Genomic DNA, 8,106 nt, shown 5'->3' on the forward strand with positions numbered 1-8,106 from the left:
ACGAACTACTTGATTTTGACTACCAACTACCCCGTCAGAATCAAGTAGTTCTAACCTTGTCAAATTGTTCCTAACAAATTTTATTTATTATAAATTAATTTTATTTATTAATAATATTATTTTTACTGAGACTTTTATTTTTTTTTTACTAAAATACAACGAAATTGCTCAATTTTCCTGATTTTGACTACCAACTACCCCGTCAGAAATCAAGTAGTTCGTGCATTTTTCTTGATTTTAGTAAAAAAAAAATTAAATTAATTCAGTAAATAAATAAATTAATTCAGAAATTAAGAAATTTGTACAATTTTGTTAAATTTCAGTAAAAAAAACAAATTACTAACCCATCAAATTCAGAAATATTATTTCTGATCAAAGATCTCAGTCATCTTCGGAATTACTACTTTGGATCGTTTCACGATCTGACATTATTTTTCTTAATAGTCTTATGCGAGTACTAATCGTTTTCTTTGCCTCATACTCGTGGGATAATAACGACTTAATTCTTTCTACGGCGGTAGAAAGAGGAACGAACTCCTTCACATGATCATCTTCTACGGTAGCTAGCGACTGAAACATTGCCGATTGAATCCGTTTCATGAGCCTGTATTCAGATGATAGTGTGTGTGTCCCCATGGTTTTACGTTCTTGTAAAATCTCAAAGTCAGAAACTATTTTTTCAGGATTAAGTTCATCACATATATTAATTCCATCTTTTTTTAATTTTTTAATAGCGACAATTACATCATTGATATTTTCATGGTTCATTATATAATATATAAATCTTTAAAATAAAAAAAATATCCCTAGAACACCTATCGAGTGTATTAGCGAGTTCGTCGGGATGTTTCAGGGACAGCACAACATATACAATGAATGAAGAGCTCCTATCGAGTGTATTAGCGAGCTCAGATTATGAATGAAGAGCCCCTATCGAGTGTATTAGCGAGCTCAGATTATGCATGGACGGCATAAACATATAACTTAACTAAGGAAATGGATATATACAATGAAATGGTTATATACAATGAATGAAGAGCCCCTATCGAGTGTATTAGCGAGCTCAGATTATGCATGGACGGCATAAACATATAACTTAACTAAGGAAATGGATATATACAATGAAATGGTTATATACAATGAATGAAGAGCCCCTATCGAGTGTATTAGCGAGCTCAGATTATGCATGGACGGCACAAACATATAACTTAACTAAGGAAATGGATATATACAATGAAATGGATATATACAATGAATGGTTATATACAATGAATGAAAGAGCCCCTATCGAGTGTATTAGCGAGCTCAGATTATGAATGAAACGGCACTAACTAAGGACAGTACAAACATGTACGCTCAGCAAAATCACACCCACAATAATTAATCCAGTGGGTGATACGAAAATATGTATCAACCACAAGTCAATATTGTGGTTGTGAATTTGCTGAGCGGAGGGGTTCTTGCGGTTCCCCCCACTATTATAAAAATCGCAATTATGCGCACCACCGACAAATTGTCAGCCATGGGGATTCGATCCTGGACCGCGAGCGCCACAGTCCAATACCATACTGATCGAGCTATCAAACATTGTTACGAACATATGTTTTGGAAGTTAATATATAGCTAGCTATATAGCTAAGGAACCAATATTTACACTAAACAGCGGTTTCTGAATAATAACAGTTTCTGTATTTAACAGTTTCTGTATTTGTAGCGGTTTCTGTATTTATAACAGTTTCTGAATAATAACAGTTTCTGTATTTATAACAGTTTCTGAATAATAGTTTCTGTATTTATAACAGTTTCTGAATAATAGTTTCTGTATTTGTAGCTGGTTTCCTAAGCAGACCGAAAATCAATAATAACAGTGGCATTAATGCACCAGTCAAAGAACTTTCCAGAATGTAAGTTCAGTGAACACACAACTGCAGGTCAATTACAATGACAAACGGTTTCTGTTTACACACAGCTTCCTACGGATCAATAACATTATCTGTTGTATGATGGGAAAATATTTAAAAAACATAAATAATACTTATGAGTCTAATGAGTTAGGTTCGTCGGCACTATACGATGTAATTAGTTAAACTGACTAATTACGATCATAAAAAACCAACCATCTACGAAGAAAACTATATATTACAAAGTAATCTCCCTTATGTAATCAAAAATTCAGTAGTGTATGGAGGACCTACTGTGACATAAATTAAAAAATTAATTCAATGTGGTGATGATAGTTAATAATGTGGTGATGATAGTTAATAATGTGGTGATGATAGTTATTGATACTGAAATGTAATTTTCTGTTTATATTTTTTCGAGAAAGTAGATCTGGTTATATTATCTGCGACGTATTTTACCACACGCGAGTTAATATCAAAATAAGTCGCAGCCGCGTTCATAGACTGAAACATAATTTCTTTGCCGGTTTCTATGTTTGTGGAAATTACCGCCCTCTTTCCGATTGTCTTATATCTTCCTGTATTTCCACGTGTATTATTCTCGCTGTATGTGACAACACGAAGGTTGGATAAATTATTGTTTTGAGTGTCCCCGTCAATATGATCAATAACAAGACCATCATTGATCACTCCGAAGAAACATTCATACGTAAATCTATGACACAAATAATGTTTCTTCCCCCCCTCGCATGTGAACCTTAGATAGCCAGTATTAGAAACAACGCCAACTGGTTTCTTCAACTTGCAGTGTCTGATGATACCATTAATATTTGATTCATAGTTTGTTATGACAGGATGTGGGACAAATATATTTTGCTCCATTATAATAATATTATATGTTTAAATCATTGTTTGTCTGAAATCTTGATATATAATCCCTCACGGATTTTATAGCGTTTTCACCGCTATTATTTTTTTTGTCATAATATCTTTTAAGTTCTCTGAACCGTTTCCCGCCGCACTTCCCACATAATTCTGTCTTTCCTCGCACTCCAATACCACACCTCAGACATGGTATTGGTCCTAGACTTCCTCGTCGTATGTTTTGTGAGTGCATCCAACAAAATTCCTTTCTACAGGATTTGTTGCATCGATTTACTGAGCCGATCATCAACCATCTGCATTGGGACATTGTATATATATATATAATTTTCTTTATTTAAATATTTGTTTTAATTATATGAACGAGTTTGAGAGATTATCCCAAACTAGGCCTGTTAAGTATAAATTCAACCTTGACAGATTATCTCAATTGCCAGTACGAGATCTGGTTGATCCGAAAAATAAAAGTTTGATCTCGAAAATTCACGACGCCAAGAAAGAATTTTACACGGATGGTGCATCTCATACATGGTCAACGTTCAAGATTATACGCACTGACGGAGTCAAGCACGCTGTCACGGACGCTACAATGAACGACAAGCGAGCGGCAACTATCATTAACTACATCGCTGAATACGAGGGCAATCAAAAATATTTCTTCAGAGTAAAATTTATTGTATTAACAGAAACAGATAGTTGGATTATCCGTGACAAATATGATCCTGTCCTTGGCAATAACAAAACTATCATATTAAGTAAAAATTCCAGACCGGGTCTACTGACAGGTATTGATAAACCGTATTATGAGCGAGCGTATCCTGTAACAGCAGTTATTTATGGAATTTATGAGATAAATAAAAAACCTAACGTTGATAAACTAGCGCCGATGAAATTTTCAAGGTTAAATTGTGTAGCTGAACGAGTAATAGAACACTTTACAAACGCGATGCGTGGAAATGGATTAACTGATTTAAGGCGTGAAAAAATAAACTCGTGGGCTGATTCAGTTAAGGACACCGGTGCTACAATAAAAGATGTTGCTGAGTTAGGAAAAATATTAAAATTTCCAATAACCGTAGCGACAACAACGGGAGAAGTACTGTACCAGTCGAAATATAAATCGAAGGGAGCTCCAATAAATATTATCGATCATAACGCGCACGCATGGACTAACGGGGTAACAATATTTCCACGTGATCGAACTGTTAGATTTTACCCCACAGATAATTCTGTGGCAGATAATTCTGTGGCAGATAGTATGTTTGATTTTATCAACGAAATAAGTAAAACCGATCCTGTATCGGTATGGTTATTTAAAAGTAATGAGGAGGGTGAATTTGATCAGTTTGTCAAACCGAACGGTGAAATATATCGAACAGAATCCCTCCATGACGAGATGAAAAATCTTGCGACGTTTTTACAGTGCAAGCACGCGGAAAATACTGACAAATTACTAACTAATTGTTTTACCGTTCCATCTGTTGCGGCTCATTTCGCCAGAGAACGAAATTCATGGAAACCAACACGATTTGATTTACTCGAGGACGTACGCGCAAGTTGCGTCGAATATGGACATGGCGGATTATGGAATACCAAATACAATTACAATGATGTTATTTCGGTTGATATGATTGCATGTTATCCAGGAAGTTTTCTGGGATACGGAGATTGTTCTGTGTACTTTGAAAGATTTGGTCACCCTACAAACGAGATGACGCGAGTGGCAATTAATGGACCATTACCTGATTTTGATCTGACTGGATTCGCCTGTATTGAATCATTCGAGTTTAACGAAAATCTTCACAAGATTTGTTATGTTTGGTTTGGCAGACATTTTTGTGAAAAACGTTGGGCACCTATAGTTTTGTTGCGATATATGCTAGATTGTGCGATACTGACATCGTTGGTGGTCAGTGAGGCAATTATATCATATCATGCACAGACCAAAGTTTGGTTGCCCATGTCAGATTCTGAAGTTATTAGCAAGTTTAAGGATGATATTCCTAATAAACTCAAAACCGCAAAAGATCTCGGTAGAAAAATTATAGGTAAATTTACTCAAGGCGGTGCATATGATTATAAAAGACATCACGCACGATTAATTTTAGATGATGCCGAGTACGATTTTATAATTGCTGATACAACGGCGAAAAATATATTTGTAAATCGAGAGAGTGTTTATTTATCCGACGGAACAAAATTAGGTACGATCGTTAGTTACATAAATGACGTATCCCCGCAATATACTCATCTAAGATCTTCCATGTTGGCTTATGTTTCTATAAATTTATTATCGATGATTAATAGATTTCCTGAGACCGCAGTCAGAGTCGCAACAGATTCGTTTTATATTTCAAGTAAATATTTAGAACCTGTTATGAAATTTACAAGTAATGATGAACGATGGGGTTCGTGGAGAATAAAAAAGGAACTATTACACAATTATGTAGAATCAGCAGATGTTCCAGTGAGAGATTTTTATCGTGAGGGTAATAAAATATCAGAAATGTCGAAGGCACCATCGTTGAGTGATCCAATAACCAGATATAAGACAGTATATCTCAATGGACCTGGTGGATGCGGCAAAACAACTCGAACGATTAATGTTTTTAGAAATTCAGATATAATCGTGCTGACACCCACACATAGACTCGCACGTGAGATGAAACAGCGGCAAGTACAATCGTGCACGTATCATAGTTTCTTTCGGTGGCGCGGAGATACATGGACTCCTGAACGGATGGGAGAAAAATATATACCTAAAATAATTATTTGGGACGAGATATGCACGGTGTCATTGGATACATTAAAAATGTTTCTTGATTGGTTGTTGACGAAAAATACCGCTATAATAATGTGTGGCGATCATGGTCAACCTCCGCCCTTTGTTGGACCATCTCCACATGACTGGTTAAAAAATTTCGTTGATTATTATGAAGAAATAGATGATGATCATAGAGCTCTTGATGCAAATTTGAAGGAATTTAAAAAATTAATCGGATTACAATCAAACAAAATTCAGTGTGAAATAATACGTGGAGTGATCTCAGAAACCTCAATGAGTGATTTTTTGAACTCATGGAGACCCAACGATTTGATCGTAGCAAGTAGAAAAATAATCAGAGACGCTTTACAACAACAGTTATTTCAACTACATAAAGAACAATATTCAGAATTACCCGTACCGTTGTGTTATAGACCATCAGATACACGAAAACAGAATATTAATGTTGATATTCCAGGACCCTTGACAGAGTCAAGGAAACAGAATCTCGTATTAAATGATATTGTCGCCGTTGATATCAGTGTGGTCGAAGATGCATTACGCGCTGACAAATCTCCATGGGTGTTGGGATACGCTATGACGATCCACTCGTCTCAGGGATTAACTATTTCTGATACACGAGTCTGGATTGTAGACGATCGCATCGAGTGGTCAAATTTAGTTTATTTAGCGGTATCGAGGGTCAGAAATATATCTCAATTACGTAGAATCATAATTCCTGAAATCGTTGATAAATTTAACATCATCGATGATGATATAATAAGAAAAAAATTAATCGGATACAAACAATCTGACAAAAAAAATAAACGTGACTTTGATCTTGATGTTGAATTTATTATTGAGTTAAAACAGCAGCAGAACAATCATTGCACCAGTTGTAATTGTATAATGTTATGGCGATATTCGAGTAATGATTCAAGACAATTTACCGTAGATAGAAAAGATAATAGTCGCGGTCATACACGAGAAAATACCATGTTAACCTGTCTTGAGTGTAATCGACGTAGAGGCGCTGGCACCCTTGGCGCTAGTGCTAGTTAAGTGATCGAAATCACCGAAGTGATCGCGGCGGTAGTTGTGTATCCGCGGGAATTATTTGTAGTTGTTCACGTGTAAATCCACGTTGAGGAGCAGCCGAATCTAATCTGTAGATTGCAGGTCTGGAAACGCCTACATTTCTTCCAGTGGACCTTGTCACGGTAGATATTTTGTGTGTGGTAACACTCCAAATAGGATCAGTTGCTCTCGCGCTACCACCTTCAAGTTCACCAGGCTCATATAAATATCTGACTGTGACATCACCTAATATTTTTTGTTTTCCAGCATCTTTTCGTTGTGTTGGTATATTTTTTTTTGTGACCGCGCTAATGGGTTTCATGTTGGTTGTTCGTGTGATCTCATTATTTAATGCAGCTATCACGTTTGGTAATCTTGCAACCCATTCGCGAGATCTTTTATCCTGAATAAATTCCCTCGCGTATTGATATCCAAATAACCGTTCAGCAAGTGTTCGATTAAATCGCTCAACAATTGCTTGATCACGGTGAATTGCAGTATGACCTCGTCGTATTTTGGTATTATGTTGTTTCATCAGCGATGATACTGGACCAAGAAATTCCTTACCAGGATCAACCTGTAGTAGCTGTGGCCATCGCAGACCACCTCGTGGTCCACCACCTCGTTGATAAATTCGTTCAAACGCATCGGCTACTTCAGATGATGTTTTCGCTGATAGCGGCTCTGCTTCTTTATATCTACTTGCAACATCAACTACGGTTAGCGCGTACTTGTAAGTTTTTCCACGCACAGTATCATGCGGTAAAAACAGAATATCAGCTTGATGAACTTCATTAGGAACACTGACATCGAAATACGCGTACTGAATTTGTTTAGGACGTGGTAGATAAATTTGCCATATTGCTTGTTTAGATAACCACGTTTTAGCAGTAGAATGTTTAACCGATGCTGCATCAGCAAGTTTACCAATTGCTGCTTTGCCTCTCCAGTATCCTCTCGGCGAATAATAAATTGATTCCATTATTAATTACCAGCCCCAATCGCTAATTTACCTTTCATCGAGGATCTTACTAACCAATTAGCTAATGATTCTCTAATATTTTTATTTTTTTATAGAATTTAATGAATGAATTAATTTTACATCTGCAATATGCCTATCTTGTAGATTTTGACTTTTATAAGCTACATCATGAGCATGACAAGCTCGATCAATAGCATTTATTGGTTCCTCGCCTGGTTTTGGTTGATCTTGATTATCGAGCCTGATATCGAGTCGAGTACCAGGACCGCAATAATTATATCCTGGTAGATGTTTTTCTCCACTATATTTAGCCCATGGAGCACCTGGAAACTTTGACATCAAATTAGCAATATCACCACCGCGCTTATTAGGTAAAAACGAAAATTTTTTTCTACCGCATATAGAACATTTTCCACCGTACGCTATTTTTTTATTTTTTGTTATAACCGTAGCTAAATCAACAGTTGGAGTTTTAACTCTACAACGTAAACAATATAAAT

Source organism: Sinohyriopsis cumingii, chromosome 15 (genome assembly GCF_028554795.1).
Source record: "Sinohyriopsis cumingii isolate HCF-2022 chromosome 15, ASM2855479v2, whole genome shotgun sequence".
In the NCBI taxonomy this organism is placed as follows: Eukaryota; Metazoa; Mollusca; class Bivalvia; order Unionida; family Unionidae; genus Sinohyriopsis; species Sinohyriopsis cumingii.